This window comes from Pleurodeles waltl, chromosome 12 (genome assembly GCF_031143425.1).
Source record: "Pleurodeles waltl isolate 20211129_DDA chromosome 12, aPleWal1.hap1.20221129, whole genome shotgun sequence".
Taxonomy (NCBI): domain Eukaryota; kingdom Metazoa; phylum Chordata; class Amphibia; order Caudata; family Salamandridae; genus Pleurodeles; species Pleurodeles waltl.
Genome location: NC_090451.1, coordinates 649,437,278 through 649,455,281, shown reverse-complemented (window position 1 = coordinate 649,455,281; position 18,004 = coordinate 649,437,278). Strand labels below are relative to the sequence as shown.

Genomic DNA, 18,004 nt, shown 5'->3' with positions numbered 1-18,004 from the left:
ACTATTAGCAACTTTAAAAGGTAAGATTTTGACTTTGGTTGTGGTGGGGTAGTTAGGAATGAGTTACGGTGGGGAGGGCTGTCTGGGGTGATTTGTTTTTCTTGTTTGATTCTAAACTCCACCTGGGTTGGCCGGGGTTGAGCTTAAGTGCATTCCATAGTAGTTTGTCTCTAGCTAACGTGGCCTGCATTACTGTCCCTGTTTGCCCCGGGTACACCTATAAATAGGAATCCCGGTCGTAGACTGGTCACTCTATTATAGTAAATGCAACTGCAGACTCCGGGGGCAGCACATTAGGATAAGGCAGACCGTTGTTTGAAGTTATTCCTCTGCCTTTCACAGTTCAGGCAGCAACACAGCATGCCTCTGAGAGGGGGCAGCGACCCCCTTGCGTGGATGCAGGGAGTGTCCCCGGGGCACCCTTTCCATCCTCCTAAGGGGCGTCCTCAGAGGTGCACAGTGAGTGTCCACTCAGTAGAGCTGCCACTGTTCCAGCATCTGTAATAAGGCACGGGCGCAGAGGCAAAGGGGTTTCTCATTTGCACTGGGGTAAAGCAACCATGACAACAAAAATGTGTGACAGTGGGATCCATACTATAGAAGGGGCCATATAAGTTATGTGTGGCCCTTCAATAATACCAATCCCTCAATAATACCAGAGCGCTAGAAGTGGTTTAAAGGGGTGTTCTTCAATGGAAGAGTTTTAATTTCAGTCACCCCCAGCTATCAACCCCATAATAGTAGGCCTGTAAACTGTGTATTTTTATGCTGTCAGGTAGTTGACTGAAGTAGACAAACAAAATGTGACTTATCTTGCTTGAGATGTCTTACATAATAGTCTATTTGTACAGGGGTGAGACGCCCCTGGCTTATGACAGAGCACCTCCCCAGTTGCTTTCTAGATTTTTCATCGGATTGGCGCCCGGATCGCCACGCGCGCTTTCCGCCCGCAACGGGGTCGCGAGTAGCACCGAGTGTGCCTGCAGAGGCATTGAATTTGGCCTGGGTTGCAGCGTTGATCCACTCGGGACCCTCTCAGGCCTACTGGCGCAAGGTTTTCCCTTTAATACCCCTTGCCACTGGCCTGCCTTCCTTGACCTGACAGGGCACCGCAGGTCATTACCTCATCGTTCACCCCGGCCCGGGAACGGTAAGTGTGGGTACTGGGAGAGGTGGGGGTAAGTTTTTTACAAGGCCAATCTCTACTTTGTTTTTTCAATTAGTAATTTGATGCTGCGTTGGCCTTTTTGCGTACTGTGTAATTGGGGGATACCTTGTGAGTTGTAGTTAGCATTGTATGGGCATTTTTTATACAATTTAATTTTGGACACAATTTTAATGTGCTAGCAGTGCTATTAAGCATTGCTTAAACAGTAACTGTGCTTTGTTGAATCGTTTATGCGCTAATAGCTGCAGTTAACATTGCCTTACTTGCCTTGCTTAGCTTAATCGTTGTGGGGTTATTCACTGTTCTTGTTTGGGGAAGGGTGTGTCTCATTTGAGCCTTATCATGGAGTCATTCAAAGGTAGAGTAGGGAAGAGGTAGGCCAAGGACCCCGAATTAGCACAGTTCTTGAAGCTGGTTCTGGCACAGTTAGGGGACCATGGGCTCGTGGAATGTCAGTAATGATTTTTCCTGCCTCTGACATGTGGCACCGGAATTGAAGGTAAACTCGGTTTATAGTGCTTTGAGAGAAGAACACGACGTGGCATGCAGTAGCCTGCCAATTACCATATGACCGCTAGACACCCACATATTTTTTAATTTATGTCTAAAATCTTCCATAGATTTAAATCATTGGCCCGTACATACTTTGCATAGTTTTCTGCATTATCCGTATTTTTTTCTCGGTACAGTGTTTTCCACAAAGGTGACAATATTTTTTTGTGATTTCTATTTTGCGGTAAAAAGGAGGTGCAGTTTACTCACAAGTTAACATTGAAACTGTTTTGTTTGCAAGGTTGAAACTGGTGGCCGGTGATATTTTTTCCCTTAAATAACATACAAGGGCCCGAAAGTCATTTTTAGTATGAAAATTCTCTAGCGGAAAACCTTTAAGCAGGAATCATGTCAGTGTTGAGCCCTGAGTGACGTTTGGGAGACATAAGCTTTGTACATCCATCCTGTCAGCCCCTAGGTTGTTTTCTGGCGGTGCTGCCCACCACTGGTGAAAAGGTGGCAGGAACTGACTGCGAGAAATACCTTTACCTGCCCTCTTTGTCACGCAGGCGGATAAGCCTGCTATCACCCCAATTAAACAAGCATTTTCAATTCAACGGGGCTCGCATTTGCTCGAGTTGGTGCTATTTGCGTTGTAAACTCCTAACCTAACTTTTCTTGCCACACAAATTAAAAGAAAAAAAACACAGCGCGATCGCGCTTTGTAAGATACAGTGCAATCGCGCTGAAATTGAAAACAAAAAAACGGAGCGCGATCACGCTGAAATTGAAAACAAAAAAACGGAGCGCGATCACGCTATGTAAACCCCAGCACGATCGCGCTGCGGAGAAAATTATCAGATAAAGTAGTCCAGAAACCTGTCTCAAAACATCGAGCCTCGTATGTTTCTAGTAGTTTACCGGTGCTGTGTAGGCGGGCTAAACACCACAAAAGGCATGACGTATGCATGCCTTTCACAAATGAAAGCAAGCAGATTTTAAAGAGCAAGCCCAGGAACCAATAAAAGAGACTGACGTGACCTGGGAGTGGTTTGAAGCCCAAAGAGAGATTACTTTACGGACGGAGCGCTTTGCGCTCGCCCATAAAAAGGAATGAAAGACCAAGATTCTGAAACTCAAACAAGTTGATACCTGAGCCAAGATATTGCAGGGGTACCCTGTTCATTAACAACAGCGGAACTCCCAATGTTATGGATACGTAACTTCACATAACAATATTATTTGTAAAGTGTGTCAATGTCATTGGGACGAAAGTCTTGGCACTGTAGGTCATATGTCACAATGTTGACCACAAAAAATGTAAATACACAAACATCGTGGCCAAACTATCTGCATACAAAATATGGAGTTTCTATACATATAATGTGTATTACAAATATTTCTAATACAAAAATATTGTAATTCAAATATATAATAAATAGAAAAATCATCTACTACAAAAATACAAACTGAAAAAAATGTGGGCCCATTTACTAAACCAAAGGACAGACTTGTTATAAGTGTGAAAAGTGCTTAAGTTATGTTGCTTAAATGGCTTACTATTCATGAGAGCCTGCAAGTGCCTTTGTTTAGTTTTGTGACTAGCCGTAAAAAATGTGTAACAATCACACAGTTGCATAACTTTTTCCACCTCTACATTTTAAAATTAGAATAAAAATGATAACTAAAATTATAACAAATCCTTTAATATCATCATGGTTTGGTTGCATTGCAGTCCATTTTTATTGCAATACATGTGTATGCACATATATATAAAAAACACAGTGATCGTCACCTCAGTGTAATTATATTTACGTCAAAGATTCCATGGAAAAAGCGTTTATTGTTTTGCTCATAACTTTAATGATATTTGACAAATCTTCTCAAAACTTTCCAAAACAAGTGAATCCTCCTCAGCTCCATCCTGGAAAGTTTTAGGGTGACCACCCAGTAGCAGTGAAGAAACAAAAGGGGGGATGGGATCTCAAAAGTTTTCCACATTCTATTTCCCATAGGAATTTTAGGAAGCATGTTAGAAACAATAGCTGAACAGAATTACACCAAATTTTCCAGAAAGCTAGATCTTTACTCAGAAAGCATGCTTTTTGTGATTTGGTGTAAATCTGTTAAGACATTTTTGAGAAATGAAGGTTCATATGTAAGTAAGGTACAATGGGGCAGGGTTGGAACCTTAGTGCAGGTCCCTGAGAAAAAAATAATAATTGAAAATGTGGGGTGGGGTTTTATGAGTATTGACCGCTCATGAGCAGGGCATTGGGTGCAAAACATGGCCACGAGCCAGGCCCGGCAACCAACACATTCCATGGCCAAATGACAGCCTTGTGAGGCAGGGGATTGGTCACAGGGGTCCACATTGCCACAGACAGGGCTTGGCCACTTGCAGGGATTCTGGTGCATGGCCATGCTGCAGGACAGGCCCTTAGTCCAACCAGTCAAAAGGTATGCTTGGTGTGGGAGTTAAATCAATATGATCAAAAACTACCCAGAAATTCCTAGAAAAATAACAGAGGTTAAAGTGATGTTATAGCTAGGTATGGTAATAAGTCTTCACCTGACACACAAAAACAGACATTTACTGAAAAAAATATAGTGAAAGTGAGCTTTCACTTAAACATGTTAATAATATCTAATTTTACATTAACAAAATGTAGAATTTCACTGAAAAAAACAAACGTTACAGGGAAGCTACGGTTAGATATTGTAATAATATAAAGAAACACCAGAATTCACCTGTAATAGCTAAGTGAAGAACTACCTGGACCCCTGCCATGCACTGCTTATAACTTATTGGCAGTTACCACTATTTTGTTATAGTTAGGACCTAGTTTCTATAGAAAAAGTTTTTTTTTTTTTTTAATTTGCCTATATCTTTGGCGTTGGTTGACAAATATTCACAAAAGTTTCCCAAAAAAATACGACACTCACGTCAGCTGCTGTCTGGAAAGTTTTGGGGTGATCGATCAAGCAGGGGCTGAGGAAAAGGGGGAGTCTTAAAACATGTTTTCTCCATGTTAATTTCCGTGGGGAATTTGAAGAGAAATAGCAGCTGAACCACAGGACTGATTTACACCAAATTTGGCAGAAAGCTAGCTCTTGATCCAGATAGCAACCTTTTGTGATTTGTTGTCAATCTGTTCAGTAGTTTTCTCATTAATAAATGAAAACCAAATTTGTATCTATAGGGATCTTTCTTGGATCCTCTATGGATTCAGAGGAAAAGTAAGGGCATGATTGGCTGGCCTCAACCTGTCAGAAAAGTTGCAGCCGCCATTTTGCTTCTTACATTGCCTGAGGGGTGGGAAAAAAACAGTATAAAAATATGTAAGGGGTCAGGATGCAGGTACCATAACCCCATAGGACACATAGAGGGGTACCTCAGGGACCCTTCATGGGCAAAAAATTGCCCCTTTTTTGGCCAATCCACGGATTTGAGGATCCTCCTCAGATCCTCTTCAGATACTGGGGGAAAAGCAAGGCCCTGATTGGCTTCCCGGAACCTGACACAAATATTAACGTGCGTTACAAATACATAGAAATTCACCCCAAAAACAGAGGTTACAGGGACATTGTAGTTGGGTTGAAGTTTTACCCATACAAAACCATAGCAATTCAGCAGTTATAGTTGTACTTATCTGAAAAAAATATAACTTGTGCTGGAAAGTAACTTTGGGCAATGAGTTATAGTTTCTTAACATAAGTATATCTACAAGTATAATTGTAACTGCTGAATTTGTATGGTTTTGTATGGGTAAAACATCAACCTAAGTATAACGTCCCTGTAACCTTTGTTTTTTTCTGGGGAAAAAGTGTGTGTGCATACATATGTATATATCTATGTCATAATGCAATTTACAAACATTTAAAAAGTGCCAATTAATTATCCCAATATATCAATGAATATTTTTATCAGTGTTTTAAATTAACTGTGCAAATATAATATTTTAACTTAATATGTTAAAATGAGTAATGTGTTATTAATAAGCACATCTTTTAAATGTCAGTATCCACTCCATCTCCTCAAACAAACAATTACAAAGCAATGCAGCAAAGCTCACTACATGTACAATACCTAGACAAAAATAGAAAGACACATATCTCATACCTATCAACTCAGCCTCTGTTTTTATACATATATACTCACCCTGCTGGCAAATAAAATGCCCCCATGGTCTTCAGTGGGGTCGCCCACTTTTCAAACCTCAATCACTTGCCAAATAAGTGCACATTCCCTATTTCGTGGTTTGATTCTGTCTGCAATCACCACCCACTTCTGCTTCAAACGGCAGCAGTGCTTTGTGGAAACAGCCCCTAGGTACCCTGCCTTACCACTCACACCGAGGAAGACTAAACCAGCAGCGCTTTCTACAGAAATCTTTAATTTGTTTTGTTGGCATCTTAATAGCAGTTTTATTTGAGTTTATACGACGCTCTGGGGACCTCCTTGCAAGGCTGGTTTACTTCTCATCAGCTAAAAATAACACGGATATTGAACGCCAGACAGGCTGAATTTGTTCTGAGCAGCGGGAATGATTTAAAAAAATGGCACAACAACCCCCAGGACTATACCATGTTAGGACAAAAGTAAGGTGGGTCACCAGGTTGCTGCATCTCATGACAGTCTTAGCGTGTATGCTGCATTGCACCCTTCCAAGGTCAACAACATTAAGGTCATTAAGTTGAGGGGGGTAGCCTAATTTTGTTATTCCGCGTACCCCAAAGTGGACACGTGCAAGCAGTGGCATGGCAAGGGTGCCAAGGGCCCACGTGCAAAAAAGAAAAATGGACGCCTTGATCACTGGTTGTGTAGTAAAATACAGCACTAATCAGGGTTGGGTTGGCACCTTGGGCCTTGGACCCCGGTGCCACCGCACCTGCTGCACCATTGATAGCTACGCCCTTGGGTGCATGGTGTTTGTGGTTTGTAATGGCCTTGATGACAGATCAAACAAAACGTTGGTACGAGGGAAGTAAATTTTCATTCCCATACCCCCACCACCAAACAGCTCCTTTCCTGGGGCAATTTCGATCCGCAGAGTATCTGTAAGTAAGGTCTATTGCGCAGGTGCAAATGTAGTGACCATGCTGCATCAAGCAGCCAGTTACACACGAGCATGGCCCCATGCAAATGAAAGAATCCCTTTTCCCTGGAGGTGGGGCAAATTTAGGGCACTTTTAGCACCCCCAAGTTGGGGAGAGGGTAAAAAGAGTTCAGAAAATCTCACGTGTTGACCGCGGTCCCTGGTCCATGCAAAAGACTTGGCTGCCCCTAGTGCCAGTGTGGGGTCCCTTGTTCCGGGCTCCTGAGGGGTGCGTGAACTCTCCCATAAGCCTATGTCTGTCTGTCAGCAAGGATGTGACGACTTTAGTTGTGGGAGAGGCCACGTGCCTGGCACACCCAGAGTAGGAAGTAAACCACTTTTACACTGTCTGCCTACAGTCCCAGCCTTTACCGGGGTGTGAGCTCGTCTCACGCCACGGACCGAACTACGGCGGGGCACCAGAGGGGCCAGCAGCAGTCGACCTTTAACCCGGCTGCGAAGAAAAATGCGTTACCGTGTCCACATTTTGTCTGTTTTCTTCTTGTGGCTCTTCTTTCTCTTATCCCCCGATGTTCCCCTCACCTCTCTCATTTTTCCAACATACCGACAGTGAGTGGGAGGGGGGGGGGGGGGGGGGGCACATTTGGTTTCGCTCAGGACGCTGTCTGGCCATAGGCAACCCTCCCTGTACTTTAGTGTTGGAGAACGTTTTTTTTAAATGAATGGGGTCCATAGCCTTGATCTGCTCCTCGTGTATGCAATTTGTGAGCGTTCATGTGCAAGTCACAACATGCAAATCAGGACTGCGAGGCCTATAAATAATAATAATTCTGCAGCTGAGTTGGTGGAGCGCAAACATTGTGTAATCAGATCTTTGTTGACGTGTGTCTCAGGCGGCCGATGGAGCAGTGACTTGTATAAACACCAGCATTTGAACAGGTGCAGCACCAGGCGCAGGTCGCACAGTGCTTGGCGCATGCGCTTTCAAGGCCTATTGGAAGAGGTTGACATCTCTCTCTGTCTAGAGCAGTGGTCTTCAAATTTTGTAACGCTGAGTCCCCCCAGTGGAGGTGGGGAGTGGGAGGTTACATAAAAACCACTGGGGGACCTCCTCCGAAATTTCTCATAATTATTCTGTGCTTAAATATGTCTACCAGTATTTAAACATTGCAGTTAAGTTATGTTTTTTATTGAATTTTAAAAACAGTAACATAATGCCAAACATACTGTTTGGGCCAGGCAGGCCTTACGTGTAAAAGCATCCACAGCATGATTATTAGAAGTGAGGGTGAGGGTGGGGGTTCTAAAGAGTATTTAGAGTCCCTTCCGTTTTGACACATACTCCCAGCTTGGATATAAATGGCAAAACATGTTAGTGAGGGCCCCTTACAAAGCCATTTAGAGCTGCTCATTTTCAGCTTAAAACAAAGCCCTGTTTTTAGCATAATGCTTCTCTTGGCCAGAGCCTGGCGCCCCCCCTAGGGGGCTCCGCCCCCAAGTTTGAAGACCCCTGGTCTAGGGCATAGTTACTTACGCTGATGCTCGGCTTCTCCCAAAAAGTTACCTGCTACGGTGTCCTAACATAACCTGAGTCCCCAGCCCCCCTGCAAAGTACATGAAGGGGCCCCCCTCAGAACTCATTCAGGAGCTCTCAGGCCATGGTACTTTGCTTAGGGGGCCCCCCAGAGCTCAGGGCCCTCCTTACACCGCTGCAGTGGTCTTTGTCACGCCACTGACCTGCTGCAGAGCCGGCCTTTGCTATGATAATACCCTGGTGGGACAGAAATGTGGCACTCTTGTTGATGGCAATTAAAATGTGGCACCAAGGGGCCCATTTTGTGTTCATCGGTCAGTCCCATTCTGAGCAGTGAATGACCTCTGTACACAAATAACTTTGGACTTCCCACAGCTCACCTAAATCACCCACAGCTCACCTAAATCACCCGCAGCTCAACAGGGTCACGCTGATGAGGGTGTTGGTGTGGGTCAGCGGGAGTGAGAGGGTGAAGTGAGGGCAAGGAAAAGGGCTAGAAGAGCTTTAAAAATATCCTCTACGCTATGAATAAAACTGTAAATAAAAAGTATTAATATAAACTAAAAACTAAAATAGACTGAAAAAAGCGAGCACGCAGGAACATGGGCAGAGCTGGAGAAAGGTGGGAGGGGCTCTGCTGTTTGCATAACCTCAATGCACGCCGCTTCGTACGCCCCTCTGAAGATTGGAGCCCTAGGCCTGAGCCCAGCTCGCCCGTGACAAAAGCGGCCCTGGTAGCGAGTACTTCTCAATATGTGGAAAAACAAAGAATCAATGGAAAAAGCAGGGCCCTAAGTGCAGCAGCAGCGCTTTCAAGATGTTGGCGTGGACTATACCATGACCAAGAATGGTGTCAGGACTCACATGTTCACTCACTCATTCATATATACAGTTCTCGCTATGACTTAAGCACCCACTCCAGAAATCTGTCTGTAACCTGCATGTCACTCATGTCCTAACTGCACATATTTCGAGATGAGTAAAGGATCGTACACGTCTGCACTCCTGGGTTTTTTCTGTGTGAAATTGAAGATTGCACTGGTAGGTTTGTAGGAGTGCTTGGATGGCGAAGTCTTCTGCTGCTGCCGTAGCCATAACAGTTCCCTCAATGAAGTAAGCTTGTACTTGTATGAAGATGATGTGTTTTCAATGCTGTTGCCCCATATTATGGAAAAACACAGGATATATCAAGTGCACTAGAAAAACATGCCTGTGAACCACGGTCTGTTTTGCAATATTTGATGGGAAATGCTTATAGTCCTGAGAAAGGTGCCTGTCTCCCTCATGTGCAATCTTCAGATGCCGAAATACGTGGACAGAAAAGAGAAGCAGGTCCATTGCTTGACCCTCCTGCTTGTAATCTTGGAGTGGGGTGACACAAGTAAAACATTTTTAGCTAGCCCACTCACAATTTTAATATAGATCTGAAAAAGGGAGAGTATAAACCCTGATAGAAGAAACATAACCTCACTGAAACTAGCAGTGGCGTAACAAAGGCCCCTTGCAGCCCCCCCGGTGTTGGGGGGGGGGGCAAGCTCCAGGGGCCCTCCTCTGGACAGAATACTGTGCACAGGCAGCAGGCCCCAGCCTGGGTCCAAGGGGGAGAGGTCCCCCTCAAGGAACTTTGCAAGGGAGCCCCCTCAAGTTTTGTTACGCCATTGACTACTAGTGAACAGTAGTGCTCTAAGAAACTTCCTGGTGCTACATGTGGAACCCAATGATGAAGCATATTAAACCAGGTAGGTGAGATTTGCTATCCCATGTGAGCACATGAAGGCAAGCGTATTCCTTAAGAGTTTTGGGTGTGTCTAACAAGAGTCTTGTACTTGTATGTTTATGTCTGGTTGCAGAGAGGGGGCAACTTCCCCTTAATTTTCCACTACGCAAACACCAAGATGGTTTGCATTGCCAATGCTTGTTTCTTAATATATGAAGTGAAAGAAGAAGTGAATCCTGATAAAATATGTGAGCAGAGTTGGGTAAAGCGCCCTCCCCAAAGTGGTCCGTTAGGGGTCGGGGCCTCCGAGGCCCAGCACTCCCCTTGGTCGCACCGGATGTGCGCAGGGCCGGCCGGACTTCAGCCCCCCCCCCCCCCGCCCGCGCCCGCTTGGTATGTCGCGCTGGTTTTTAATTTTGTGATCTGGGTGTATTTATGGTACTGATTGTGCGGTCCCGCTTTGCAGGACTTCTGGGGAATTTTAGGTTTCTGCTTTTGTTAGTGAAAACGTGGTAACTTCTGCCTCGGCTCGATTTCCTTGAAGCTCATGGTTTACTGGCACGCAAGAGATTTTTAAGTAAAGCTTTGGTTTTCTTCTGGGGGCTTACAGTGTTTTATCGCATTTGTATTGTAATTTATCATTCATTAGAGTGGTGCTAGACCACCTGCCTGTGTTGCGTGTTATGTGTATGAGCCATTGTTAAGAAGTGGCTCACTTGCATTCAGCCAAAGGGTGTGTGTAGCCTGTGTGGTTGCACTAATTATCTGGCTGTCCTTGGCAGGGTTAGGTATTTAAGACTTGGTATCCTCTTAATCCAGTTGTTAACTGTGTTTGTATTCATCTTGTTTGCAGGGTCATCAATAACACATAAAAAAAACAAAAAAACTTCTTCAATTCAGCCGTAGGGAAGATGCTTGTGTTTGCTTTTGATCATGCCACCAAAAAAGGCTAGCGCCCCAAAAAGAAATGGGAGGGATCCTGAATTATCCCAGTTGCTAAGGTTGGTTTTAGAGAAATTGGGGAGCGATGATGCAGTCGAGGTCAACGGGTCACCTGATAAAGAAGTTGGTGGGGATAGGTGCAGCCGCCCAAAGCGGTCCCATGTAGCTCCCAGCACTGCTTTCCCCCGGTCAAGAGCAGGAGGAATGGAAAAACGCAGGTTCCGGCCTCCTCTAAGCAGACTCGCACTGCAGTGGTCAGCCCCCCAGCACAGATTGCCCTACCTGAACCTCCTGCCCTCGTCGCAGCCCCTTCCCCGTGCCTCAGGGCGTAACTGAAGGCACCACTACATCACCAGTTCTGGGTCTGGAAGGGGTCTTAGCTGATATCCGAAAATCCCTGGCCTCCTTGGCACCTACAACGCAGTCAGGGGTCCCTCCCGCCCCTTTACCAGGGGTAGTTTTGCCTGCAGCGCTGCCTGTGGCCCCCCACTCCCCAGGCTCCTGAGCATCAGGCGCAGGTACAGGATCCATCCAGGCAGGCATTACTAGAGGTATCCAAGTTGTTAGCCAGTATTAATTCCCCAACTAGCAACACCCCCCCGCCTACAACCCCGTGGGGGTCAAATGATTCCTTGCAGAATTCACAAAAGTAACTAAAACGCCAGGTAGACGCACTGGCGGCTGCACATACCTCAAATCCTCTGCAAGCATCAGTTAACAGCCCGAGTGTCACCCAGACACCGGGCACTGTTCTCGCATCACCCCCCATAGTTCAAAACGTCCTGCCTAGTACCAACAAGGTTCCGGGTCAGGATGTCTCTACAAAGGAAGGGACAACAGATGCGTTACTATCTAGACCAGGTAAGCTGGCAGCACACGTTAGTACAGAGGTAAAAGAAAAGATCTGAAAGGGGGAATTTGTGGACATCTTTTCGTTGATAAGGGCAAAAAGGAGGGAGGTGGAGACTAAAGATAAAGAACTTAAGTCATCATCCTTTGGAGATAGGAAGCCCAAAGCGGAGGAGAATATTACAAACTGGTTATTTGGTTTTAACGTATTCATGTCAGTTTTGTTAGAGAAAAAACCTGAGTTGGGCACCTCTCTAATTTACTACGCAAATAAAATATTGAAGGCACAACACACTTATGGGGGGTCTATATGGGTGGAATATGACAGGGATTTTCGCTGGGCTAAGGTAGAAGGTCCATCCATTGGATTGGGATCAAACTGAGGTTAATGTTTGGCTGGAATGCGTTAATAACAAGGTCTCTGGGAGGCAGCCCTTTCAGCCACAAGTGTCAGGTGAGAAGAAGGGTTCTTGCTGGGCGTTCAACAGGAAGGTGTGTTCACGTCCCGCCAGATCCTGCAAGATCAGGCACAACTGTTCCTTTTACGGGCACCCTTCCCACCCAGAATTTAAATGTATCAAGAAGTCTAAAGAGAAAGGCAGAGATCCAAGTAAGCCATCTAATTGACCACCCCCTGCCTTCCCGTATTAGACTAGACACATTACTCCCGTGGTTACAGGCTTACCCAGCGTTAGATTCTGCAAAGTTACTTCTTCACGGTTTTTCCTTTGGTTTCAGGATCCCTGCCTCTAATGTCTCACCAGTGAATCACTGTAAGAACTTAATCTCCGCATCGCAGAACTCTTATGTGGTGGCCAGGAAGCTGGCAAAAGAACGGGCCCTGGGCAGGCTAGCGGGCCCCTTCAAAAGACTGCCTTTAGCAGGCTTTGTGTGTTCCCCTTTGGGAGTGGTTCCTAAGAGGGAACCAGGGCAATTCAGGCTGATTCACAATTTGTCTGCCCCCCGGGGGTCATCAGTTAACGATGTCATTGATCCTCAACTTGCCTCGGTCCACTATGCATCAGTTGACAACGCATTGGAGAAAGTAAGGGCGTTAGGCCATGGGGCCTTGTTAGCAAAAACCGACATTGAGTCAGCTTTCCGACTTCTTCCTGTCCACCCCGATGATTATCACCTATTGGGTTTTCAGTTCCATGGAGAATACTTCTATGATAAATGCATGCCCATGGGTTGTAGTATATCATGCAGTTATTTTGAGCAATTCAGCACTTTTCTTCAGTGGGTTTTTTCACTTCACACTGGTCACCGCGATGTCAATCATTACTTGGATGACTTCCTAATCCTGGGCCCCCCTGGGTCTGACAAATGCGGGTGGGCTCTCCGGGCGTTGATCGCAATGTTTGAGGAATTCAGGGTCCCTTTGGCCCCAGAAAAGACAGCTGGTCACTCTACTTGCATCACTTTCCTGGGGATTGAAATTGATTCTGTGGCCGGGAAGTGTTGCTTACCTCAGGAGCAGTTGCTGGCTTTCAAGGAGTCCACTCATACAATGTTGTCTCAGAAGAAAGTTACCCTCCACCAGCTTCAGGTGCTGGTAGGCCAGCTGAATTTCGCGCTGAGGATCATTCCTATGGCCCGCCCCTTTTCTAGATCAATCGCTCGTTCAATGGCCGGGCTGTCTGAGAAGCATCACCACACTCGGTTGTCTGGGGAGGTTAAGGAGGATTTAAGGTTGTGGGATCTTTTTCTACAAGATTTCAATGGGGCTATCATTTGGCCTGACAAGGTGATTTCCAGCCCTACGCTGGGCTTGTACACTGATTCTGCAGGTAGCATAGGTTTTGGAGTAATATTGGGCCCTTTGTGGTGCAGGCTGGCTGGCCAGAAGATTGGGTCTGCAGGGGTTGGACCAAGAACATAGCCTTTTTGGAATTATTCCCTATTGTTGTAGCTGTAAATATCTGGGCTGAAGTATTGAAGAATAGGGTTCTAATCTTTTGGCCTCACAACATGGCGGTAGTAGAAGTCATTAACCGCCGAGGGGCTTCATGCCCTCTGGCCCTGCGCCTATTAAAGCACCTAATTTTGACTTGTCTGCAACACAACATTACTTTCAGGGCTAAACACGTGCCTGGGGTTCATAACAACGCAGCTGACGCTCTGTCTCGCTCATTAATGCAGGATTTTCTGCGGTATCACCCCCAGGCGATGGAGAAGATGACGGAGTTCCCAGAATTTCTGTGGAGAATTGGTGCCCCGCCCTCCCTGATTTAGTAGCAACATCTCTAGCACCACACACTAGGAGAGCTTATGAGAACGATTTCTACCATTACAGACGGTTCTTACAGACGCAGCATATTTCCGAAATATTCACTGAGTCCGCGGTTTGTGCTTTCCTGCAGCATCTAAAAATCTTGGGGCGCCCTGTGTCTTGTGCAAAAGCTTATTTGGCGGCGATACACTTTTTTGCAAGGATCAGAAAATTTGAGGCACATTTGAACACCTTTATTATAAAGCGGGCTCTAGCGGGGTGGGCCAGGGTGGCCCATGTTAGTGCAGATGCTAGGCACCCCGTTACCGCACCCCTGCTGGAGAACCTTATGCGTGCACTCCCAGCTGTCTGCTCGTCTCAGGCTGAGTCAGCTTTATTTTCCGCAGCTTTCGCGGTGGCCTTCTATGGGGCATTCCGCATCAGTGAATTGGTGGGCTCCTCCAGGGGCGACCACGCACAGGGGGGTGACGTGACAGTCGGAGCAGGGCTCCTTTCTATAGTCTTGCACAAATCAAAAACGGATCAGCTTAAAAAGGGAGTGCGCATCACACTCAGTGTCGCGCCCAGATCCCCACTATGCCCAGTGTTTCTAACGAATAGATACCTCACGGTCCGCCCTCCAGCAGGCTCTTCCACCTTGTTCATACACCATAACGGGGACTGCCTATCGTGCTACCAATTCTTGGAGGTCTTCAAGTTGGCCCTGAAGACAATAGGGGTGGATCAAAAAGGATACTCCTCCCATTCATTTTGAATAGGGGCAGCCACACTGGTGGCTGCTGCTGACCTGTCAGCTTCTGCATTAAAAGGCATCGGGCGGTGGTCATCAGAGTGTTACTGGCGTTACATCAGTCCCGAATTGGTATAATGGCAGCGCTGGTGCTAGTATGTGTTCGCCTCACGCTCTTTTCATTTCAGTGCAATGTCTCAATGTGTAGTTTGGGTTCTGGGTCATTCATTTGTTCGACGGGCGGCGTACCGGGTGCAACAGCTCCGTGAGTCGAATCCGGCGATGGTACAAGGTGTGGAATTGGTGGAGTGGGCATCACTCAACTACAGCATTTGGTCAATGTGGCGAAAGGATGTGGGGGGCTCCAGTCCCCGGATCTTATTATTCACTTAGGAGGCAACGACTTGGTGCGATTGGGCCGCAAGGCACTAAGAGAAACAGTATTCTTAGAGCTCACTAAGTTGCCAAAACAATTTCCAAATGCAGCAATTGCATGGTCCCACATGGTGCTGCGGCGCAAATGGGGCACAGGAATCAGATCAAGGACTATCAATGTTTCAGTACGCCGGCTTAACGCTGAGATGGCCAAACTCTGCCCAGGCCCTGGGCGATTATGGAACATCCCCCACAAACTCTTAAAGGGCTCCCCCATGTTTCAAAAGGACCAGGTGCATCTATCAGATGCGGGGACTGATCTATTCATTTGTGGCATGTGGTGTTTCGCTCGTAGTCTGTTTTTAGGTGGGGAGGGCGAAGGACCTTTTGGGCCCTGGTCGCCCTCGTGGCGGAAATTGAGATATAAATGTGACTAGAAGCAACATGGGGGGGTGGTCCCCAAGGTTGGGGCCCCGGGTGGACCCCTGGGATAAGATCCTAAAGTTCTGAGCCAACCAGCGGATGTACACACCAGATCAAGGGGTAAGAGAGCTCAGATCGCTGGGGGGAACATGGGGCTCCAGCTCTTGGCCGCCCGTTACACCCTGAGTCTGATTGGTATTTGGGGGGGGGTGGGGTGCGGAACCCAAAACATGAGGACAAGGTACGGTGTAGTCAGGGTAACTGCCTCTCCTATGGATACAGGTGAGATATGGGTCACCTGTGTGGTCCAATGGTGGTTCAGGACAGGAAGGGATCCTGTCAGAATTGATTTATGGTCACTAACTCTCATGACATGTAAATATGATAAATGTTTGTGGAATGAATACCCATTACACTTGGTATAACTAGTTTGCTTTAAAGTTATAAGATGTTTTTAATGTTTAATAAAAAAACACTTCCAACGACTTAAGTTTGTCGGTCTGTGTATTTCTGGTGGGGGGAGTGTGGGTTGTCTGGAGGCCTCCGGATCCTATTACTTTTGGTTTTTGGTTTGTAACAAACAGGTTTTGAAGTGGCCTAGATGGCTGTAAAATGTTAAAACATAGCTAACAAGTGGCTCCATGTTATGTATAAGACCTTCGACCAATTTGTGTATTTTAGCCACCCACACTCTGTATGCTGGGGTTTTCAGGCCATAGAGCAGAGGTCTTCAATCTGGGGGTCGGGACCCCCAGGGGGGCTGTGGAGACCTGGAAAGGGGGTCGCACATTCCCCCAGCTGATCCTTAAAATGCCTCAGCTGAACTTTAATTTGAGTCTCCTGTGCTGTGAAAGCCACACAGACAGCTAAGGAGACTTTCAGCCCAGGGCTTCTGCTTCCTGAATGAAAAGCAAATGTGCTCTACGAGCTGATCTGCAAATGTAAAGGGTGCTTGGGAGCAGCTTTAAATGATCAAAGCTTAGTGAGGACAAACATTTATTTTTTTTGAGGGGTAGTGCGAAGAGTTAACAACTGAGTTGTAAAGTGCATGCTTTTAATTGTAATTGTATTTACACAGCGCTTACTTCACCTGGAGGTGTTGAAGGGACAGCTATTAAAAAAAAAAACAAGGTATTGCATATGCTCTGATATTACTTAAATCCACATTTTGGAAGCACAGTTTTATAATAAACCTTTTTGTAGTGGCCTATATTATACTGCGTGCAATGCAAGTATAAAATAATGCCTTTTTATATATTCACAGTGCATTCTGTCACAGGTTGTGAACTCATGGCACTAAAAATACACAAGTCACTATTCTCAACTGTACTAACAAAGATTTAGGGGGTCATTGCCGCCAAGTTGTAACCGCCGTGCGGCCGCCAATGAGGCCGCACTCCTGCGGTGCCCATTATGACATCCCCGGTGGCCCAGCGGGGATGTGGGCCGCAACATGGGAGCCGGCTCCAAATGGAGCCGGCGGTGTTGCGGCCGTGCGACGGGTGTAGTTGCACCCGTCGCGCTTTTCACTGTCTGCTATGCAGACAGTGAAAAGCTGCACGGGCCCCTCAGGGGCCCGCGACTCCCCGTACCGCCAGCCTATTCCTGGCGGTTCAAACAGCCAGGAAAAGGCTGGCGGTAGGGGGACTTGTAATCCCCTGGGCAGCGCTGCCCTGGCGGATGATCACCGACGGGTCAAATGTGGCTGGAAACCGCCGGCCCCGGCGGTGCGACCGCGGCGCTACCGCCGAGGTCGTAATCCCCTCTGAAGCACCGCCAGCCTGTTGGCAGTGCTTCAGCCAAAACAGCCCTGGCGGTCTCGGACCGCCAGGGTTGTAATGAGGGCCTTAGTTCTGTTGCTCTCCGCTTAAACACAGACCTCTGCAGTGCATTAACTAAAAGAGGTTTCATAATGCACTACAGTGCATTTCCCAAAGAGTAACAACTTTATTTTATTTTTTTTTAATTTCAGCTGGCTATTATTTTATATGTAGTTACCTGGCGGTGAAAGACTTAAAAAAACATTTAGAGAATATTTTGGGTTTATTTATGAGAGGCTTGCGCTGCTGCAGCATCACTTCTTTTGATGCTCCAGCATCACAAGCCTCTCAATCGTACCTATGAGCTGACTCAAAGCCACCCTGAGTGGATTGAATGGCCTTGTAGACATGGAGTAAGGCAAGGCAGTGCAAGTCGCTGCGTTGCCTTACTTTGCGTCAAGTAGGTGTTCCACTGGCGTAGTGGTGGGTGTTCCTATGCAACACAGATGGATTTTGACGCTGCCCCATATTTACAAAATCACGTAAACTGGGGCAGTACCAAAACCTTACGTCTCCCCAGAGCACACATAATAAGGAGAAATGTTTTAATTTCTCCTTGTTTTTTTCTCTTTCCATGTGTGCTGCTATCTGCCACACATGTAGAAAGAGGTACAATGCCTTTCTGGATTGTTTTTGTGCAGGAAGGTGCACCTTCCTGCAC

The 18,004-nt window shown here is 46.4% G+C and overlaps 1 protein-coding gene across 1 annotated transcript in view; it reads right to left on the bottom strand.

The window, feature by feature from the left end:
* LOC138268530 (uncharacterized) overlaps positions 1-7,326 on the bottom strand; it is a 237,413-nt gene extending 230,087 nt beyond the window's left edge. The window contains exon 1 of the mRNA XM_069218253.1: positions 6,904-7,326. The gene's annotated coding sequence lies outside the window, so the exon portion shown is untranslated. The remainder of the gene's footprint in view (positions 1-6,903) is intronic.
* Positions 7,327-18,004: the final 10,678 nt, after the last annotated feature.